We start from the raw sequence: 24,681 nt of genomic DNA on the forward strand, positions 1-24,681 counted from the left end.
AAACTACTCTTCTCCCCAATTCTATTCAATACTTCCTCATTAGTTATGTGATCTACCCATCTAATCTTGAGCATTCTTCTGTAGCACCACATTTCGAAAGCTTCTATTCTCTTCTTGTCTAAACTATTTATCGTCCATGTTTCACTTCCATACATGGCTACACTTCATACAAATACTTTCAGAAACGATTTCCTGACACTTAATCAACAGTCGATGTTAACAAATTTCTCTTCTTCAAAAACGCTTTCCTTCCCATTGCCAGTCTATATTTCATATCCTCTCTACTTCGACCATCATCAGTTATTTTGCTTCCCAAATACCAAAACTCCTTTACTAATTTAAATGTATCATTTCCTAATCTAATTCCCTCAGCATCACCCGACTTAATTCGACTACATTCCATTATCCTCGTTTTGCTTTTGTTGATGTTCATCTTATACACTCCTTTCAAGACACTCTCCATTCCGTTCAACTGCTCTTCCAAGTTCTTTGCTCTCTCTGACAGAATTACAATTTCATCGGCGAACTTCAAAGTTTTTATTTCTTCTCCATGGATTTTAATACCTACTCCGAACTTTTCTTTCATTTCCTTTACTGCTTGCTCAATATACAGATTTAATAGCATCAGGGAGAGGCTACAACCCTGTCTATTCCCTTCCCAACCACTGCTTCCGTTTCATGTCCCTCGACTCTTATAACTGCCATCTGGTTTCTGTACAAATTGTAAATAGCCTTTCGCTCCCTGTGTTTTACCCCTGCCACCTCATACGTAGACGAAGGAAATACGTTATATGGGCACATTCGTTCCGGAAACACTTTGTTTCCACGTGAGGGCTATGGACGGGAAAAACCGAATGGTTTTATAGTTCTGAATAACCGTTGCTTTTTCAGTCTTTTAGTATCGGTTATAACAGCTCGTTTTTTTTAATATTTTTTACTAATAATCGGGTACGAAAACTGAAATAGCAATTACACATTGCAGCAATACTAAATTTTTTTGTTTTTAAATAAGACTTTTTTTAAAAAACGTGTAATTTTTATTTCTAAAATTTCCATTGCTTTGAAATACACTGCAGCGACAAACGTCGTGGGATTGCAATATCCAATCCTATAGATGCCAGTGAAAGTGCAGGGCATTGGTGAAGCTGTCATTTACACTCAGTTCATTCATGTGAAAAGAATTCCAACGTCATTATGATGGCTCGATGGGAATTACACTACTGGCCATTAAAATTGCTGCACCAAGAAGACATGCAGATGATAAACGGATATTCATTGGACAAACATATTATACCAGAACTGACATGTGATTACATTTTGACGCAATTTGGGTGCATAGATCCTGAGAAATCAGTACCCAGAACAACCACCTCTGGCCGTAATAACGGCCTTGATACGCCTGGGCATTGAGTCAAACAGAGCTTGGATGGCCTGTACTGGTACAGCTACCCATGCAGCTTCAACACGATACTACTCTTCATCAAGAGTAGTGACTGGCGTATTGCGACGAGACAGTTGGTCGGCCACCATTGACCAGACGCTTCCAGTTGGCGAGAGATCTGGAGACTGTGTGGCCAGGGCAGCAATCGAACATTTTCTGTATCCAGAAAGGCCCGTACAGGACCTGAAACATGCGGTCGTGCATTATCCTGCTGAAATGTAGGGTTTCGCAGGGATCGAATTGAGGGTAGAGCCACGGGTCGTAACACATCTGAAATGTAACATCCACTGTGCAAAGTGCCGTCAATGCGAACAAGAGGTGACCGAGACGCGTATCCAGTGGCACCCCATACCATCAGGCCGGGTGATACGACAGTATGGCGATGACGAATACACGCTTCCAATGTGCGTTCAACGCGATGTCGCCAAACACGGATGCGACCATCATGATGCTTAAACAGAACATAGGTTCATCCGAAAAAAATGACGTTTTGCCATTCGTGCACCCAGGTTCGTCGTTGAGTACACCATCGCAGGCGCTCCTGTCTGTGATGCAGCGTCAAGGGTAACGGCAGACATGGTCTCCGAGCTGATAGTCCATGCTGCTGCAAACGTCGTCGAACTGTTTGTGCAGATGGTTTTTGTCTTGCAAACGTCCCCATCTGTTGACTCAGGGATCGAGAAGTGACTGATGCCTGTCATCTCGACTGCTAGTGATACGAGGCCGTTGGGATCCAGTACGGCTTTCCGCATTACCTTCCTGAACCCACCGATTCCATATTCTGCTAACACTCATTGGATCTCGACCAACGCGAGCAGCAATGTCGCGATACGATAAACCGCAATCGCATTACACTACAATCCGACCTTTATCAAAGTCGTAAACGTGATGGTACGCATTTCTTCTCCTTATACGCGGCATCACAACAACGTTTCACCCGTCAACGCCGGCAACTGTTGTTTGTGTATGAGAAATCGGTTGAAAACTTTCCTCATGGCAGTTCGTTTTAAGTGTCGCCACCGGCACCAACCTTGTGTGAATGTTCTGAAAAGCTAATCATTTGCGTATCACAGCATCTTCTTCCTGTCGGTTAAATTTCGAGTCTGTAGCACGACATCTTCGTGGTGTAGCAATCATTACCTGCTTGAAGCCCCAGTTCGTCAGCCTCAGTTTTGACCCTTTAGCACTGACTACTCTTAATGCCAAAATAGTGTTATAAATCTCGATTGCAACATGATTTTTGAGTAGGGCTTCAGAAACAATAGAATCAGTAGTCAATAGAGAACACAGGTAATTTTTTATAGTATTTGCATGGGGGCTTATTTATTTAGAATGCAAATATTTTTAATTTTAGTAGCTGTCTGTCCGATTACGAAGTCTCGTAACCGGTTGGCCCTGACTTGTATTAGTACGCAATCTGACTGCATAGAATAACAACAAAGAATGAAAGGAAATTTTCGTTACCACAATTAATTAATTAAGTCCCCAGCAACTATAAAAGCTACAAAACAAAATCTACGAACAACAGAGCACAAGTGTATCTGTTCTGTGTGTGGAAGTGTGACTCATCGTACACATCTGGCACGGTTCTTCCTCAATAAGACAAGATATTTTAAATACCATTTACAATGAATTAATTAAATAAAACTGAAATACTATAATTGCACATAGAAACCCGAATTACAGTCTAATACATGAACACAAGCCAGATGCTTTGTTGACTGAACCTGTGACCAAGAGGCATTGTTAGTTAGGAAATTAAAAAAAAAATTAAAAAAATGTTTTTTAACTTCGCATATATTGACTAAAAACACACTCTGATCATTACAACATCTCCATTTGAACAACATCTGCTGTCTAGCCCATCAAAACAACTGCACACGACATGGCCTCAACTAGTACAGCTATCGACATCCTCTCAGCAAAGCACTAACCACCACAACTTCTGAACAAGCACTGCCAGTGGAGGCGGCGGAATAAAACTCTTTGGCGCAAACTCTGGCGCTGTGACTCAGTGTAGCCACGTTTCATATGCCCCTCCTCCACGGGCTAGAATTTGATGGTATTTTTGCCAGCATTGGTGGTGAAAATTCCACCAAATTCATCAAAAAAAATACAGACAAAAATAAAAGATAATATTAATAAGTAAATATCACATAACTAGATAAATTTTATCTTTGCACTGACCCTTCAATAACCTAATATATAAAATACAGTAAGGAATACAAAAGCTTGCATGCATGTGATTTTACATAATAGTTTACACAAGTATCATGTGGTTAAACAATTCAATCAATAGCGTCAGCAATGACGAAAGGGTGCAGGTAAGAGTCTCATAACATTTCATAAACAGTAAATACACAAAAAATCAATTTATACAAATATTCACATAAAATCTCGTCAATAGTTCAATAAACAAGTAGCACTCCTCAGAGTAGTTGACAGTTCCAACAGTAGCACCCAGCAATGGTCAACAGCTGCAAGTAGCAGTCTCATAACCTTTCATCAGCAGTATTTAAACAGCTCCAACAGTGGCACCCAGAAATGGCGAGCAGGTGCAGGCACCAACAAGTGACCTTATTTCAGTAGAAGCAGTTCCATCAGTGGCACCCAGCAATGTTGAACAGGTGTAGACACCAACAAGTGACATCATTGCAGTAGAAGCAGTTCCATCAGAGGCACCCGGCAATATTGAGCAGGTGCAGACACCAACAATTGACATCGTTTCAGTAGAAGCAGTTCCATCAGTGGCACCTAGCAATGTTGAACAGGTGCAGACAGCAACATGTGACCTCATCAGTAGTAGCAGTTCCAGCAGTGGCACCCAGCAATGTTGAGCAGGTGCAGACACCAACAAGTGACATCGTATCAGTAGAAGCAGTTCCATCAATAGCACCCAGCAATGTTGAGCAGGTGCAGACACCAACAAGTGACATCATTTCAGTAGAAGCAGTTCCATTAGTGACACCCAGTAATGCTGACAGGTGCAGACAGCAACAAGTGACATCTCATCACTGGTTGAGCAGTTCCAACAGTCGCACCCAGCAATGTTGAGCAGGTGCAGACAGCAACAAGTGACATTATTTCAGTAGAAGCAGTTCCATCAGTGGCACCCAGTAATGTTGAACAGGTGCAGACAGCAACAAGTGACATCATTTCAGTAGAGACAGTTCCATCAGTGGCACCCAGCAATGTTGAACAGGTGCAGGTAACAGTACATAAAATTCACTATCACTAATTAGACAGTTCATCAGAGTTCATCAGCAGAAATTAAACATCTCCTAGTGGCACCCGTCATGTTGAACAAGTGCAGGTAACAGTCCATAATATTCACTATTACTAATTAGACAGTTCATCAGAGTTCATTAGCATAAATTAAACATTTGTAAGTGGCACCCATCAATGATGAACAGGTGCAAGCACGAACAACAGTTTGAATGCACACACAATTGCTTTTACAAAATTATCATCAATGCTCTTACACTAAACATAAAAATAATAATAAACACACAAATGATATCAGATAATTGTTATATTAAATATTACAAATACACAAATATCAGTAAACATATAATATTTATGGGTGTCAGTGCAAGCCACAACAAATAAGTAAAATAATATTTAGGAGATAGGTCAGTACCAATTATTTGGGATTAGGAAAGGAAAACACACAAAACACACTCACTCACCTTTCATCCAAATTAAGTACTACTGTGTACCTGAATAGTGTTAACTGTGTAAATGCAATTCTGTCAAAGATTTGATGTTCGACATGTGTATCAAGTAGTAGTGGCAGCAGTGTATAACAGCCAATAATAGTTAGTCAACGTCATAGTCATCATGTCAAGACCAATGTTTGCCAAGCCAAATCAAAATGTACGGTATCTGAACAACTGTCAGTGTGCCAAGATATGCAAATGCTTCCTCTCTCCAAAAAAAAAGTATATACTGCTTAGTGATTTAACAAAATGTGTGTGTGGACAATCTTCCATCCACTTGAGTGTTCTAGTCCGCCATCTTCATCCTCCTCGTTCCATATAAACCAACAAAAAAAATATGCTTCTCACTTACTTTACCTCTTATCCACCGAAACTCCAATAATCATCAGCATCACATAATCTTAATACTTCAATAATACCTCTTACGTCGATACATATAAACCTTATCATCAATATCATTTACCTTACCTCTTGTCCACCAAAACTCCAATAATCATCAACTTCACACAATCTCAATACCTCAATAATACCTCTTCAATACGTCGACACATATAAACCTTATCACCAATATCATTTCACTTCCACAACAACTCTTTCCTCTAGTCAGTCTCCTCGAACAAGAACAGATAAAATCCTAGTGCAAACTTCAATTCATCATCCCATACAATCCGAAGACACAATGTCCACACACAACCTCTGTGTAATCCATCTGACCCAAATCTTCCACTCATTATGAATCATAAAATACATTTTAGTTACCTTGTCCATAATTAAATAAATGAAATGCCTACATGACCTCTAACAGCATTTAGTTTGAATAACTTTCAGTAAGTAAGTACGAGTACAGAGTGCGAATGATAGTAATAATTCACAGTGTGTACACCACTTTAAGAATCATGGCAAAACAGAAGCAAACATGTAGAGTATTTCTTGTGTCAAGTGTCACTTGCTATTTCAATTGCTCACGAAGAATGCAGTGTAATAACTGCCAATGGTCTAAACCTAGTGTTGGTATGTCATGTCGTTGGCTTCCTTCCTATTAGCATAAATTTATACAGCTTCCATAAAACCTCCAGCTCATGTGACTTCTATGAAGTTTCTTGTACTAATGTCGTTCGTCGAATTATAGCAGTTCATTTTCTTATCTTAAAATATAAGGCACTGAGCGTAAGCAAAACATGCAATAGCGAATAAATATACCAGTAGAGAACAGAATGTCAACAAGTGGATGCAGCACAATCCCTACAACGAGGCTCTGCCAAGCAAACAATCTGTAATTAATACCGTAGTGTGACCTAAACTCCATGTTCGTACACAGTATATCAGCATTTCTATATACCAAATTAAAGAGTAGCTATGACAACAAAACAAATATGTGTAAATATGCAATCCATACGCAAAGCAGCAAATATGTATCTTCCATAATAAACAAGTCATTAGCATCATATAAGCATAAGCAAATAAATGTTCATATGTAATCTTAATAAGTAAACATGAAGGCGCAAGCAGATAAATCACAAAGTATAACCTACACATAACCATATCAGCACAATTAATCAGAGGACAATTATAATTTAAATAAATGAGCACAGCAGGCACATAATTTAAAAAAACGTGACGTAAGTGAAAAAGCATAGCAGCCAAGCGATGCGTAATATACACAAGTAACAACCCTGTTCATTAATAAAACATTGTCAAAATCAGCAAATGTACGCAAGCACGTCGTTTCACAAGTAAATTCATAGAACATAAAATTTAGCACAAAGTATAAATCACGTAATCGCGGGCAGCAAATTACGTCTGAAGTACGTACCTAAGTGGAAATATGTTACCTGAAAAATAAACTCAATTAATAGTTACCTTTTTTAGTTTATTAGTTTCTTCTTCGAAATTACATTCTTTCTGAAATTTTCTCGATAGCAAGTCCTCTTAACGTCGGACACGTACAGAATTTACCTGAAGTTCTTAAATATTTTATAGAACCGTATCCTGAAAAATACTGAATGTTAATAACAGAATTCATCGAGTCATTATAGCTTTATACTGAATTTAATCGGAGAAATTAAACTGTGTATTTGTTTCCGGCTGTCAGTGCATTCGCACTGAGCGCTCGATCAGCTGTAGGCGCGTGACGTAGGAAGCAATTGTTCGCGGTCAACGACTGCCTTGTGCGGCTCGCAGACTTGACTGTTGCTTTGAGTATGTGCCGCCGCCAAAACACAGCGCGGTATCCTTGTACTCTCTGCATGTTTACATGTAGCTGTTAGTTTCTCACAAGTACGTCATTCCACAAAAATTTTGACGTTTGATATATGATGTATTCCCTTAGAGCGTCGTGATTTAAGAGTTTCTACTTCAACAGTGTTATCATGTATAATTTTGCGAATTCTATATGGACCGTTATAAAGCAGAAAAAATTTGCGACACAAGTCTTTTCCTTTGTGAGACAAACGGTGGGACTTAATTAACACCTTTTGACCAACTGACAAGATTTTTGAACGACCAGGACGCTTAGCTGATCTCTCTCTTCTAGCAGCCGCAGATGCAATATTTCGTAGAGCCAGGTTGACAACTTCAGAATGCCGCAGTTTCCGTGAAGGCGGAAAAGGAACGATTTCAGATATGCGATTTGTCGGTGCTTTACTTTTTAATACCAGTATTGGCGGTAAAGAAGTTGAATCATTAGAGAGTTCATTCAGAATGTTTTGAAAAATATGAAGATACTGATCCCACGTTCTGTGATTCTGATGACAATAAAGTCGACACAATTTATTGATTTCCTTCATCCATCTCTCTGAAGCGTTAGATTGAGGGTGAAAAAGTGAAATGAAAATTGGTTTAATTTTACGACGCTGTAGAGTACGAAGCCAAATTTTAGAACGAAACTGTGATCCATTATCTGATATAACCTTATCAACATGACCAACTTCTTTAAGAAAATGTTTGATGAAAGCGTTAGATACTGAACGAGCTGTTGCTTTGCGTAAAGGTGTAAAACACACATATTTTGACGTCAGTTCCACTGCTACGAAAATGTACGCAAAACCATTAGTAGATCGAACCACTGGACCGAACAAATCGACTGCAGCCATCTCCTTTAATTTCGCTGGAATGATAGGAAACAACGGTGCTCTGTGAGAAATAGTTGGCGGCTTAGCCTTTTGACATAATTTGCATTTGGCAAGAACAGATCGAATACGTTTTTCCATATTACTGAAGTAGCAATTTTCTCGTAATTTATGAAAGCATTTTCTGGGACCAAAGTGTGCATAACTGAAATGTGTATACCAAATCAATTTATTAACCCACTCATCAGGAATACAAACTAACCAAACAGAGTTGTCGACCGATTTTCGTTTAAAAAGAATATCATTGCGAACTAAATAATGCTGTCTAATCGCTACGCTTTCCTTTCTCCTCCACTTCTCCTTAATGTCGTTCCAGATTGGATCCTTATTTTGCTCCTTAGCGATGTCCTGGAGCGAAGACAAAATAAAATTTTCAAACGCAACACTTTGAATATACATCAAACAATAATTGTTTTCTTTGCAGTCCTCTTCAGCACTTTGTTTCAAACCCATAGGTTGCACGTGATAAAGCATCAGCAATAATATTTGAAGAGCCCTGTATGTAAACAATACTAAAGTCAAATTCCTGTAGATACAGCGCCCATCGTGACAATCTTCCATGTGTTAATTTTGTTGACATAAGACATTCCAGAGCTCGGTGATCGATGTAAATCTTAGTATGTCTGCCATACAAAAATATGCGAAATTTTGTGAAAGCCCATACAACAGCCAAGGCTTCAAGTTCCGTAATCGAATAATTCTTTTCTGATTTAGAGAGAACACGACTTCCAAATGCAATAGTTTTCTGTACTACAACGCCATTTTCTTCTATCTCTTGAAATAAATGTGCACCTAGGCCTTTGTATGATGAATCCGTCACCAAACAAAAATCTTTAGATAAATCTGGATGTGAAAGAAGTGGAGCAGCAACAAAAGCATCACGAAGTTGTTCAAATTCTGATTGAGCTTCCTCATCCCAACACCAATTAGAATTCTTTCCAGATAGTTCACATAAACGAGGTATGGTCAAATCGTCCAATTTAACAAAGCGTCTAAGAAAATTACAGACACCAAAGAAACTGCGAACATCACGTTTTGTAGTAGGAACAGCATAATTACGAATAGCGTCTAGTTTCTCTGGATCAGGAAGAATACCTTCTGTAGAAATAATATGACCAAGAAATTTCACCTAAGAACAACCAAATTCAGATTTTTCCAAGTTCACTGTAATGCCATCCCTTGCAAAAATACATAATAATGAATCAAAAATTTTCTTGTGCTCACTCCAAGAACGTTTAGCAATAGGAATATCGTCAACATATGAAGTAATATTGTCACGAAGATAAACAGGTAAATTTCGTTTAAACTACGAATGAATGCTGCTGAAGATACAGTAAGTCCAAACGGTAATTTCCGAAACTGATAACAGTTACCAAAGGCTAAAAAGGCAGTGTATTTTCTACAGCCAGGGTGGAGTTCTATTTGCCAAAAACTTGCGCGCATATCAATCGTGGATAAAACTTTAATTCCATGGAAATGTTGAAGAAGTTCATCTAAATTTTGTGGACGGTCAGTTTCAGGAATTATGATATTATTTATCTGTCTGGAATCCGGAACCAAACGAATTGACCCATCCTTTTTAAGAACGACATGTAATGGGCTGGTATAAGGACTGACTGCTGGCTCAATAATGCCTTGATCTAACATGTATTGAAGTTAACTCTTAACCTTGTCTCTATAAGCCAAAGGAACAGCGTACGTTTTTCCTCGAAATGGTGTGTGTTCTTTTACTTTAAATAAATATTGTAAGCCTTGTATAGTTCCTGTGTGATGACTAAATCCTGTAGCATGTGAAGTCAAAATTTGGTGCAGTTCTTCTCTTGCAATGTCATCTGTCACTTCAGCTTTCTTAACCTTTTCATTAATTAATTCTTCGCTATTAATTATATCATCCATCCCGTCTCTGTATCTATTGTCGTTGTCATGAATGAACTCATTGTCGTCATAATACTCAGCGAAAACATCAGAAGTAAGAAACCTTAAACATTTCGTGTCTGATTCAGATTTTGTTAAACACTCGAAAAATTTCAAACATTTCGGCATTCCGGCAACAGTCAAATTCACACTTCCTTCTTTTAAGTTTAAAATTGCCTTATGTGTGTTAAGAAACTCCATACCTAATATAATTTGTGTATTGAGTAGTGGAACAATAATAAAATTAGCAGAAAATTCGTATCCTTGACAAATGAAATTTAGGTTGGTCTGTTGTTTGACTTCCACACTTTTTCCAGAAATAGCTCCTCGAATTGTAGTTTTAGAAACAGGTAACACAGGACAAGCAATAGTTCTTACACATATACGAGAAACTGATTCACTAATAACATTCAATGGGCTCCCAGAATCTAAAACCGCAGTGAACTTATTCTTACCCACAATTACTTCAATAACAGGATGTAAAAATGCGTCTACATTATTTTCCTTTTCGTCTAGCAAAATATCTCTCATGTCTTCCAGGCGTACGTAGTGTAAAGTCGTAGTGTCATTACTTCCTGAACCGTCTATATTGCTGCCAGAAGCCGAAGCTACAAGTCATTGTCGATTGTTTGCATCACGTCTTTGATTATTCGCGTCATTTCGCGGATCAATTTCTACGATTTGCACTTGTCTCTCTGAAGTTCTGTCATGTGGAGGATGCCAATTAGGTCCCTCCTGTCTGTTAGATGCAAATTCTTGGTTGTGTCTGTTATTAAATTTTCTATTTTCCTGTCTATCTGCATGACTGCTTCTTGTGTAATTTCGACTGTCACTTCTGAAATTATTGTTATATCCACTACCCTGGTTATTTCTGTAGTAAGAATTTCTATTATTGTATGAATAATTTCTGTCTTGATGATACCGATTACTGTTTCCGTATGATTGATCATTCCGGTAGGAATTTCCGTTATTATAATTGTCTGTGTAATTTCTGTTAGAACGTCTGTTATTGTCATAAGGCTGGTATCTATTGTCCTGTCTGCTTCGTCTGCCATTCTCAAAATTACCCATATAACGTCCGTTCCGATCATTATCCCTTCTCTCTGAAAATCTATTGTGATTACCGTTACTGAAAAAATTACAAGAAGTCCCGTCGTCGTTGTCATACTCAAGTTCTTGTAGCAAGGTCTTAAAAGTCTCAATGTCGTCTTTACATCTTCCGGCTAAAGCAATTTGCCTTATGGATTGTGGCAGCTTAGTTAAACAAATGCGAATTAATTCAGTCGGGCTATAAGGGCTGGAAAGGAACTGATTCTTTCGAATCATGTCTTCAAAGTATTCCGCTGGCGTGCGGAACTCAGACTGTTTAAAATTACGCTGCATAATAAGACTATGTTTGACTCTGTCTTGCGTGTTTTCGGACCAATATTTCGATAGAAATGCATGAAAAAAATCATTTAAATTATTACAATCTCTAATAAGTGCGCGCTTCCGCGTCGCCGGTTCGTTTTATAAATATCCAGTTTGTGACTTAGTGGCCAATTTGGTGGAAGTGCGTACATAAATTGATCTAACCATGAACATGGATGTATGTTATTCTTAGAATTGCGAAAGATCTTAAATTTCCGAACAGTTAAGAAGTGTTTATAGTCAAAGTTTTCTCCTCGTGGCGACAAAGACCTACAGCGTCTGTCCCAGTCCGAATGTCGATTATTGTCAAGTTCGCGCGCCTGGCGCTCTCTTCTTGCATCTCGTAAATGAAATAAATTATTTCCTTCAAAGCCCTCTGCTATCTGTGATTCTAAATTTCTTCTGCTGTCTTTTCCTACCATTTCGCCATCAATTTGTTTGACTTGCTTTCGTAATGCCTCAAATTCCCTTTTAACGCGTCCATTAAATTTTCCCTGATCTTCAACATGTTTATTTATGTTCCGGTACTCTTCTGTTTCTGCAAATGGCAATGGAGCTGTATCATCTGAATCTCTGTCCCCATGTAAACTAAGATTTGTCAATTTATCTGAAATCTCCTCAACTCTTTCCGATAAGTCACCTATTTTTTCTTTCTGTTTATTTACGTCTTCCGTAAGTGTCGCGACTCGGGTTTCAGTATTGACACATTTAGTAAAAAATGGTTCAAATGGCTCTGAGCACTGTGGGACTCAACTGCTGTGGTCATAAGTCCCCTAGAACTTAGAACTACTTATACCTACCTAACCTAAGGACATCACACACATCCATGCCCGAGGCAGGATTCGAACCTGCGACCGTAGCGGTCGTGCGGTTCCAGACTGTAGCGCCTTTAACCGCTCGGCCACTCCGGCCGGCGACACATTTAGTAGTTAACTGTTCATATTGTTGTGTTAGGTTATTTATTCTGTCATTTGGTACGGATTCCTCGATTCTCTCATATATTTCCTCCTTATCGTGTGCACGTTGTAAATTTAACTCTGAAAATATTTGTACTATCACGCGATCTCTTTCTTCCTGTTCTCTATCCTGTTCCTTTCGTCTAATTTCTATTGCAATTGATCTATTATTGTGAGAATTCAAAATCGGTTGTACTTCTCCTCTAATTTCTTTCTTTAATTCATCTTTCACGTTTTTGAAACATGTCCCTATTCGTGAGTCTAACCGTGTTTCCATTGTTTCCATCTCTGTTTTAATTGTTCCTATTTGTGAGTCTAACCGTGTTTCCATTGTTTCCATCTCTGTTTTAATTGTTCCTATTTGTGAGTCTAACCGTGTTTCCATTGTTCCCATCTCAGTTCTAATTGTTCCTATTTGTGATCCCACTGTTTTTAATTCAGATCTTAACTGTGTTTCCATTGTTCCCATATCAGTTTTAATTGTTCCTATTTGTGATCCCACTGTTTTCAATTCAGATCCCAAATTTAATTTTAGAATGCACTCATCAACTGCTCCATATTAACTGGTTCGAAATTCTTTTCACCCCTAACATTTCCCGCAAAATGAACTTCTTTCGTCATAGCAGTAAAGCTATCTGTGTTCGATACTATTCCAGAATCTTCTGTCGTTAATCTCGTATTCTGAAAATTTTTTGATTGTGAAAAATTTTGAACTGGTTCCGGACTATTTTCCCGACTTATTAAATTGTTTTCTACTTCATTATTCATCATACTGTTCTCCTGTGTTGGCGAGTTCGCCATGTGAACAATTTCGTCATTCTCACTATCCATCATTTTTGCCTTTTTCATCGATCGCGTAATCATTTACAAAACACACAAAACTAGTCACTATACGAAAATTACACACAATATCACACTTTATCACCAACAACACCATTCACACGAAATGCTTTCCTCAAACACGATTAACGAACAATTGAAATCTTCATAATTGCACAAAATTGTCAAACACGTATACAAGACATCAAAAATTAAATTCTGCAAAAATACCATTAGAAGAAAGACAAGACAACTACAAATGTTCTTTACCAAATCTACACATGCAATATAGACTACAATTACTAAACTACAAATTACTTCAACAATACTACTGTCTGCTATCAAAAGAATTTCAAGGGACGATCCGAAGCAGCGGTCGCCACGTGCATGGGGCTTATTTATTTAGAATGCAAATATTTTTAATTTTACTAGCTGTCTGTCCGATTACGAAGTCTCGTAACCGGTTGGCCCTGACTAGTATTAGTACGCAATCTGACTGCATAGAATAACAACAAAGAATGAAAGGAAATTTTCGTTACCACAATTAATTAAGTCCCCAGCAACTATAAAACCTACAAAACATAAACTACGGAACAACAAAGCACAAGTGTAACTGTTCTGTGTGTGGAAGTGTGATTCATCGTACACATCTGGCACGGTTCTTCCTCAATAAGACAAGATATTTTAAATACCATTTACACTGAATTAATTAAATAAAACTGAAATACTATAATTGCACATAGAAACCCGAATTACAGTCTAATACATGAACACAAGCCAGATGCTTTGTTGACTGAACCTGTGACCAAGAGGCATTGTTAGTTAGGAAATTTAAAACAAAAATAAAAAAAATGTTTTTTACCTTCGTATATATTGACTAAAAATACACTCTGATCATTACAACATCTCCATTCGAACAACATCTGCTGTCTAGCCCATCAAAACAACTGCACACGACATGGCCTCAACTAGTAGAGCTATCGACATCCTCTCAGCAAAGCACTAACCACCACAACTTCTGAACAAGCACTGCCAGTGGAGGCGGCGGAATAAAACTCTTTGGCGCAAACTCTGGCGCTGTGACTCAGTGTAGCCACCTTTCATATTCAAACACTTAACACTTTTCAATAAAAGCTACGAACCGTGGACAGACTAAGTTTTCTTTTATTTGCTTATCTAATTTAATATTTTGAGTCTATGTAAACTGAAACTGAGGGAGTCAGCCTTTTTCAATCTTTGTTAGATTTCTGCATTCATTACAGAAAGTAATAGGAATAAAAAACCGAATTTCGATTACTTTGGTAACCGGTTATTTTGAGTGGTTTTTACAGGCAGCTTACACTGCCGTCGAAAAAAAAATCGATATTATTGCCATCCATAGTTAGAACTCATCTTTCACTTGTCGTCAAAATGACGTTGATCAAGGGAGACACTGGAAATAGAACGTACTAGCGTTACAAAAAACATTTTCTCACATGCAGTGTTCATCATACCCTCCTCTTTATAGTACGAATTACATAGGTAAATGAAATGTTGAAAATGCCCTCCGTTAGCAAGGTTACAAGCATCAATCCTCCGTCCCATTGAGTCCCAATAGCGCTGATGTATCCCTGGAGAAGCGTGTATTGTTTTGCAGCCTTCCACAGTACGTGCACGAAGACTCTGTACATCTTGTGCCGAGTATCTGTACACAAGAGCTTTCAAATTCCCCCACACATAAAAGGCTACGGCGCTTAGATCTAGAGCGCGTGGAGGCCAAGGAATTGGTACACCACCACCTAACCATCTGTCACGGAATCTGCTTTTTAGATGCCTACGAAAATTAAAATTTAAGTGAGAAGGACCTCCGTGCGTGAAACTCACCTTTTGTCGCACTGTTGAGGCACATGTTGTAGGAGAACAGGTAGAGTATTCTCTAACAAAGCATAATAAGTTTCTCCATTGAGCCTGGCTGGATGAACACCAGGTACTAACTGTCACCAATAATGCCAGGCCAAACCATAGGTAGAAAATATTTGTTGATAATCGGATTCTCCAGGGATATACCAGCACATCAATGATTCAATACGACGGCAAATTGATGCATGTGTCCTTGGTAGCGGAGGGCATTTTTAAACACTTCATTTAGGAAATTATTTCATACTGTAGCCAAGAGGGTATTTTGAACTTTTATGTAGGAATAAGTTTGATAATGCTTGTACGTATTGTTTCTGGGTGTTTCTCATGATTAACGTGATTATGAAGCAAGCACAAAATGAGCTCTAACACGGAAATAAAGCGTTTTCTGGTCCGCGTCCAGGCAACATATTTTCTTCCTCTGTGGATGATGAATGTCTCCTGAAACTTTAGCTATACGTTTTTCTTACACCCTGCATACAAAACACTGTGTGAGTGTGGACAGTTTGAAAGTTACCTACTATAATTGTCACCTACGAGGTTATCGTGTTCTACGCGTATGTTACTCGCTAGCAGTCTTCGCTGTGATACCTGTACGCACTAGCCGATACCTGCGTAGTCTTGATTCAGATATGCTAGTTTTTCTTAACTGTAGTCTTTGGGGAGGGCACTGCCTCACCCAGTGAGAAGTGGAGGCGGCTGAGTGTGCAGCATGGGCTATAGCTTTGAACAGGAACAAAGATTCTGTAACCCGTTAGGTGGGTGGCGTACAAACAGGATGTGTGAGTGGTTGCGTAATGTCATGTCCCCAATGGAAATATCACGCCTTTAAATGAACTAAAAGCATCCGTGCCATTGACAACCTACATCTAGAGCAATATATTAAATGAGTTAACTGGTCGTGATGACATTCTGCTCTAGCTTAACTAGGAGATCGATAACGTAGAATAAAAATTCCTATGAGAATGAATACAACTAGGTACCTTCGAAGCACTTCTTTTAAACAATACAAAAATGCAGAAATGTATTAAATCAATAGAGAATGTTGAAATCTACTCTTAATCTAGCCCCCGTTCATTACACGGACACACTATGTTGGCTGATACTGACAAACACCGAGAAACAGGAGATCTCCACTCTGACTGGCACTCACGCCAAAGAGCTCAGAGAAAAACCAAATGGAACTCAACACGTTTACTGTGATTCTTTCTCTCTCTGTCGGGCCATCGTGCATATTTTACTAATTATAGTGCTAGGGGAGGTAGCGCTGCAGTTTCGATCAATTCTGTGCCATTGGTCGCCTTGCTGAGGATGTCCGTTGCGTACCTATAACTTCTGTCTACACTGTGGATGTAATCTATTGTCCACAGAAGTCCTAGAGCTGAAACTCACCGAACATGATCCAAGACTCTCGTTTTGTTCATAAGCCAGGAACAGAAACTCACATCAAGAATTCCGTCATAAAGAAGCACTTCAGTACGCCTCCGACTCCGCAGAGAAGCAAAGAGTTGTCACTGTGCCTACAGCTAAATAACTTAAGTCGCTTCTAGTGGCGAAATCGACCCTTTGCAAATTCTGACAGTGAGACTCATCTTCATCTCTACGTCTACATGATCACTCTGCTATTCACAATAAAGTGCCTGGCTGTGGGATCAATGAATCATCTTCACGCTGTCTCTCTACCGTTTCATTCTCGAACTGCGCTCGGAAAAACGAGCACTTAATTTTTTCTGTGCGAGCCCTGATTTCTCTTATCTTATCGTAATGATCATTTTTCCCTATGTAGGTGGATGTCAACAGAATGTTTTTGCAATCAGAGGAGAAAACTGGTGATTGAAATTTCATGAGATGATCCCGACGCCTTCTTTTAATGATTGCCACTCCAATTCAGGTATCATGTCTGTGACACTATCTCCCCTATTTCGCGATAATACTAAACGAGCCGGACTTCTTTGTCCTTTTTCGATGTCATCCGTCAGTCCCAACTGATGCGGATACCACACCGCACAGCAATACTCCAGAATGGCCGGACAAGCGTGATGTAAGCAGTCTCTTTAGTAGACCTGTTGCTCCTTCTAAGTGTTCTGCCAATGAATCGCAGTCTTTGATTTGCCCTACCCACAACATTATCTGTGTGATCGTTCCAATTTAGGGTATTTGTAATTGTATCCCTATGTATTTACTTGAAGTTACAGCCTTCAGATTCGTGTGACTTATCGCGTAGTCGAAATTTAGCGGATGTCTTGCAGTACTTATGTGAATAACTCCACACTTTCCTTTATTCGGGATCAATTACCACTTTTTGCACACCACAGATATCTTACCTAAATCATTTTGCGATTCTTTTTGGTCATCTGATGACCTTACAAGACGGTAAATGACAGTATCATCTGCAAATAATCTAGAGGGCTACTCTGATTGTCTCCTATGTCGTTCATATACATCAGGAGCAATAGAGGGCCTATAACACTTCCTTGGGGAACGCCGAATATTACTTCAGTTTTACTCGATGACTTTCCGTCTATTACTACGCACTGTGACCTTTATGACAGGAAATCACGAGTCCAATCGGACAACTGAGGTGATATTCCATAGGCACGCAGTTTGGTTAGAAGACGCTTGTGAGGAATGGTGTCGAAAGCATTCTGGAAATCTAAAAATATGGAATCAACTTGAAATCCCTTGTCGATATCACTCATTACTTCATGAGTATAGAGAGCTAGTTGTGTTTCGCAAGAAGGATATTTTCTTAATCCGTGGTGACTACGTGTCAATAAATCGTTTTCTTCGAGGTAATTCATAATGTTCGAACACAGTATATGTTCCAAAACCCTACTCCAAATCGAAGTTAGTGATATGGGATTGTAATTCAACGGATTACTCCTATTTCCCTTTTTGGGTATTCGTGTGACTTGAGGAATTTTCTAGTCTTTAGGTACTGAACTTTCTGTGAGCGAGCGGTTGTATATAATTGCTCAATATGGAGTTATTGCATCAGCATACTCTGAAAGGAACCTGACTGGTATACAATCTGGACCGGAGGCCTTGCCTTTATTAAGTGATTTAAGCTGTTTTGAGACACTGAGGATATCTACTTCTATGTTTCTCATCTTGGCAGTTGTTCTTGATTGGAATTCAGGAATATTTACGTCGTCTTCTATGGTGAAGGAGTCTCGGAAAACCGTGTTTAATAACTCTGCTTTAGTGGCATGCTCTCGTCAGTGAAGTCTCTAAGTTATTCCCCACGTGAACCGTCCTGTTTCAGCACCCGCTGGAGAGTCTTACATGCCCTACGCCGTTTTCCAACACGGCTCGCGGCCTCTGCACTTGCAATCGCTGCAACGAATTCCCGTGCCAGTTGCAAAAGCAGTGTTCAGAGAAAACGACTGTCAAAGTTTGCGACGCAGTTTAGATGGCTTTTAGCTCTCGTTGAGCTGAGCGAGATAGGTTGCTACGGTTATCAGCGTCGTGGGCTTTAACCTCTGTGTCCCGCATTCAAAACACTATTCTTGTTGTTTTTTTATTTACCTACTCTTGTCTGTATTATGCGGACAGTATATCGTGGCAGTCGACCGTGACAGTAAACAAATGAGAACTTGAACTCCCTGAAGCGAGATGAACGGTGCGGGGGAATAATCCTCGTTTTCCTCGCAAAGGGCTGCCATCATACGTCCGCGTTCTGTGCTCCCACGAAAGCAGAACTGACATAACAGTCATAGGGACCGTTGATTCATATCCCTTTTATGCACCAGGATTAGCCTCTTCATTCATAAAGAAAACAATACACAACATAAAGCAAATTGCAGTACACAAAGCCTTTGGTAGTGGCTACAGCGCAATTGCATGCTGCATTTGGCAGTGGTAGTTCAGGTCCGACCTTCACCAGTATCGTACGCAACTATAGTTCAAAAACACTCCCCACGTAAAACTGCTTCGACATACAGTCCGCATAATAGACGCTTACTGCATGAATCTTTCTGATCGTGTTGGGCGATACAAGAGCGATACATTAACTAAAAAATTAGAGCTGAGTTTCACAATAAACGTCACACTTTTGGGGGTTACGATGTTTTCAATTCCCTTAGTCTTATATATCAATTCTTATAAAAAAATTTTATATTAATTTTATATTTTCTTCTCATGTTTATCCTTAAGGAAGATTTGATGCATTCTCATTGCAAAAAAAGTCGAAACACAGAAAATCCGAACACCACGAGCATCGCTTGCAGACAGGTTTGCCACTGTGACACTTCTTCATACGAAGTTCACTCGGGAAAGAAACATCTATAACACTGCAAACCGCGCATAATGGATAACTTTTCAGAAAACTGGTGCTTGCAGTTATGATTCAAGATACACTACAGGAATTTCATTGAAAACAATTTCATATAATTTCCTCATTCATTTTTTTTTTAATTCATCCAGCAAACATACAGTTAGTAGACTAGTAAGAACAACGTTATTTCAATATGCATTGGAGAACATTCATGTAGTAATCTTCTATAGACTGGGTAGATAAATGAGAAACAAAAATAAAAGTCAAAATAATAATCCGGTTTCGAACACGGGGTGAAAAAGTGTGAAAAGGTGACGCTAGCCTCTGTGCTTCGGTTGAACCACTTACTCACTAAAAGACACATAAAGTACTTCGAAAACTTCGACCGTCGTTTTCTCAGAAACGGTCGAGCATCTACGGATAAGGCGAAACACGTGCTCGTTTATTTTCACTGTGCGTAGTTTCTGGGAAATCGGGTTAGGACACTTTTCGGCTTCTCCTAGTGAGATGTTACAAGTAATAAAGTGGGACCTGCAGTTTTGAAGAGACTGGGCCACTTCTTGTTCTCTTTACACGGTGTATTTGATTCATAGCCAAGCCGAGCAAACACGTTCTTCATTCACCTAACTTTCTTTGCGTTTTCGCTAGTTGCACGAATACTTGGTAAACGAAGTCTTTGTCTTACAGAGGCATAGTTACCACGTGGATCTTGTAACAGTAATGAAGTATTTCATATAAATTAACCGTATCTCTCAGGTTTCAATAATTACCAAGTGACACCAAATCTCTTACATTTATTCCCACACTTTTCTCATCATTGAAATGAGAAAATACGTTTTATAGCCGTTATCGTTCAGGAGGTATGTGGTCATGTACTGACACATTATTCAGTAATGTGATGTTTTGCTTTCAGCACGGTTACCACTTGGATAAGAATTCCATTTGGTACAGTTATTTACATTGCGTAAATTTGTCTGCAACATTTTCAGTATCATTCTTCCCGATTTCAGAAGATAAGTTCTAAACGAGTTCTTCGAACCACCACTTACTATGTCATGTTCCTTATAATGTTCTACGAATATTATTTGTAGAAAAGTAGTCTGAGTAGTAGTGTGACTAAGAATGCTCAAAGCACACATTTTGCCTATAAAGAGGAACATAGGAACTTCCTGTATAGTGGGTGCTTGTTGTTTTCTTAGGAAACTTACTCACTGCACAGACTTAAGTAATTTTGATGCCTTATTTAACTGCTGCGCAAGGTAAGATTTTCTGTTCAAAAATGTTCAAATGTGTGTGAAATCTTATGGGACTTAACTGCTAAGGTCATCAGTCCCTAAGCTTACACACTACGTAACCTAAATTATCCTAAGCACAAACACACACACCCACGCCCAAGGACAAACACACACACCCATGCCCGAGGGAGGACTCGAACCTCCGCCGGGACCAGCCGCACAGTCCATGACTGTAGCGCCATAGATCGCTCGGCTAATCCTGCGCGGCAAGATTTTCTGTGATAAAGTTGTAACGTTCTTTTAAAAAAAAGATATATTAATTAACTTCATGATTACTTTGAATGAAGTCTTAACTGTGGAATGGATACAGAACTCGAATTGTCGTGTTGCGTGTTGTAAGTGTGGTGTGCTTGCTATGTCTTGTTGTTAGCAAAACTTCACGCGAATTGATTGGGCAATGCAACTCCCAATACTAGTAGACATACAGTCATTGGAAAATACACTCAGCCCCTTAGGCACTGAATCATCTGGCCTTGCTCAAAACTGATAACTTTGGTCCCTGTGCACATCACAAATAAACTACATTGTCTTACCTATAGAGCAGCAACGGAGTAAAGCGATATATTCTGGTATCTCACAAAAATATAAATATGCTAACTACAAGTTCAGTAGTGTGAAAATGCTGGGCATAATACTTGAAATGCACTTGAAATTCTTTTGGCTGATAAAAGAGAATATTTAAAAAATCAACGTCTTTAAAAAGTATAAGACCTGGACTGCGAGGCGGTACTGATTATGGTGAATTACCAACACTCAGTTTTCTAGCAAAAATATATTGCAAGTTAAGTTAGCCTTTTCAAAAAGATCTGTCAACTAAAGCTACATTACTCACAACTGGTTCAAAAATTTCATGGATAAAATGGGGAATTTTTATCAGAGCAGTTTTCTGTGGGATTTCAATGTCCACAAAGTCCAAAACACAGGCAGGTTACAAGTTTTATGGTAGACAGATTTAAACAGCAAGTATTATCTAACTTCGTGAATCCAACATAAATGCAAATCATCAAATTACACATGGCTTTGTTAAAAAATCTTGAAAGCACTACAAAAATGAAATATTTAACTAGCCTCTTTATCAAAATCGTTTACATACATTCTGGGGTTACTCAACAATTAAAATTATCAGTCAACTCATCTATACTAACGCGCCGGCAAAAACAAAAGTCATAATTATTTAACATGTTTACCTTGGTTGCATGAAGACTTCTGCTTCCATGTTAAACAGTATACTTGCATTAATCTAACTCTTAGTGGCTTCACACGGCACACCCCAAAACCTGCCTGCTCCATCGTCTTTCCCTCACAGACAGCTACCTACAACTGAGCGCCAAGCTCTCTCTTACTCGAACACTAGCAGTACAGTATCTTTGGCTTTGCAGTCGCGCACAGTCAACGATCCGCATTATCGAGCCTGTCAGAGACATCCATCGTTTATAGTATGCTAGTTTCATTTTACTTTATTAATATTGTTATCTTATGCTGGTGCCACATACAAGTGTGCCCCTGCAGACTCCTTTCGAAGTATTCATGAAAAGAAGTCAGATTGCGCTATAAACGTATTTTTCTGGGTTTCATGGAGAAAATGGGGAATTTTCATCACGACAATTTTCTGTGGGATTTCAATGTCCACAAAGTCCAAAACACAGGCAGCTTACAAGTTTTGTGGTAGACAGACTAAGCGCACTCTTGAGAAGCGGCGTATGGAACATGAGAGAGGTGTGTTCGCCTACGGTATCGTGAGAAATCCGTGGTAGCAGAGTATGCTCTGGGAAACGGACACCGAATTGCATTCGGCGAAACATTTCTTTTTAAGCGAACAAACAGTTTCTGGGATAGGATCATAAAAGACGCGATGGAGCTAAAAATTTCTGAAAACACCATCAGCAAAGGCAGCAGTCTGCAGTTAAGCACAGCCTGGGATCCCGTGATCGGTAGGTTGGCAACCAAAACATTACCTTATATGGCATTGGACTGGTTACCAGTGTCGCCACAGGCGGTAGCACCTCTGTCTAAGGACGGAAGCAATAACCACACGATAGTAACCACTTGACAATGGCCGATCATTATTCGGTCTAAAGTTCGTTTGTTTTAAACCATTTGAGGCGGCTGGGGACTCGAGAGAATTTTCAGTATATACGGGCAGATGGGCTGAGAACCCACGCACTGGTAAATCTATCAACATCTACACGAATCACTGTGAAGGGCTTGACAGAGGGCACTTGAAGGGACGGAGAAAAAGAAAGATCTATTAGTAGTACCACCCGTGGGTTTGGGGTGCGTCTTTGATTAGTAATCAAAACTCCCCATGTCACAGTTGGAATACCGCCACTGCTTAAATTTGGAATAAAAATCATCAGCCATGGCGACCGAAGACTTCTGGAATAAGACGTCATCCTCATTCAACCAACGTCCTTGCCAAAGAAGGGCCAAGGAGCGACAGAGGTTCAGGGCACTCTCTTGCCCTGGGGGTGGGAAACTGCCACTAAAAGGCGGAAGAATCGGCAGTGATCAACAGCATGAGGATGCAGAAAGCAGTGGAAACAACTGCGTTAAAGACACATGATGTCTATCCACATGACATGTGGATAGACATGTTATGTCAGGCAAAATCAAAATAAGTGCAGTCACTGTTACATTGTCATGGTGAAATAAAACATTTGTTATTTGTGGTACGTATGAGTACGTGACAGATATTTTCGAAAAACATAGCTATTTACTACACAGACGTTAAATAATTTGGGTCCTAAGGTAGTAATTCTATATGAATCGACTTTTACTTTACCAGCGCCCTTCAGTGAAATGATAGCAATGTGGCTCGTAATAATTAAAATAACTACTGTACTTAGTACACCACATCTCATTACAGTTCAAGTAAACAACCGGAATAACAGTGCAGTATAGCAGGACCTTTTTACGATCGATCTCCTCCTGCCCTGTTGCAGAACGGACAGTTCATGTAAATATGCCGAACTGGGGCAACTTCATTCACAGTGAGCTGATGAGCAAATCCAAGCTTCATGGCTCCCTTCTGCCACTCTGTCACGTTTGCATGTCGTCCCACGTTACCATTACAGTGCTGATTCTATACAACCGTCTCGCACAAAACATCATTTCACTGTCGTAACTTGCGTCAGTGGTAGAGAGTCGCATGACGAGTTTCCTTCTTCTGACAGACCGTTTTTTACTACTTGGTGACAGCAGGAGCCGGTGCTGTGAAGCAGGCGTGTGAAACACTGCCAAAGCAGGGCAACCTTCTCCACGTGTGAAGTAAACTGTTCACGGGGTTGTACTTCGTGATGTTATAGACCGTGTATTTATGCGAGGTTTTGTTAGAAATAACAAAACCGAGTTGATCTCCGAAAATTTACCCCAAGAAGAAATCGTTTCACTTCCGAATGAGTATATGTGGAAAATATGATTCAACCTAGACACGAAATTATGTAATTCACACACAACTCTGTTATTGGTCCTGCAAAGTCTGTAAGATTAGACTATACATCTGTTCGCTTATGACTGTAATCTTCAACAACCGAGTTATTACTCGTGACAGTGCGGTAACATGACTCTCTAAGTACTATGCAAACATAGCCTGCATGATAATGTCTACTCGCAAAATCATCGCAGAAATGGTTGGAATGGCTCTGAGCACTATGCGACTTAACTTCTGAGGTCATCAGTCGCTTAGAACTTAGAACTAATTAAACCTAACTAACCCAAGGACATCACACACTTCCATGCCCGAGGCAGGATACGAACCTGCGACCGCAGCGGTCACGCGGTTCCAGACTGAAGCGCCTTTAACCGCACGGCCACACCGGCCGGCCTGA

Source organism: Schistocerca americana, chromosome 1 (genome assembly GCF_021461395.2).
Source record: "Schistocerca americana isolate TAMUIC-IGC-003095 chromosome 1, iqSchAmer2.1, whole genome shotgun sequence".
Lineage (NCBI taxonomy): Eukaryota > Metazoa > Arthropoda > Insecta > Orthoptera > Acrididae > Schistocerca > Schistocerca americana.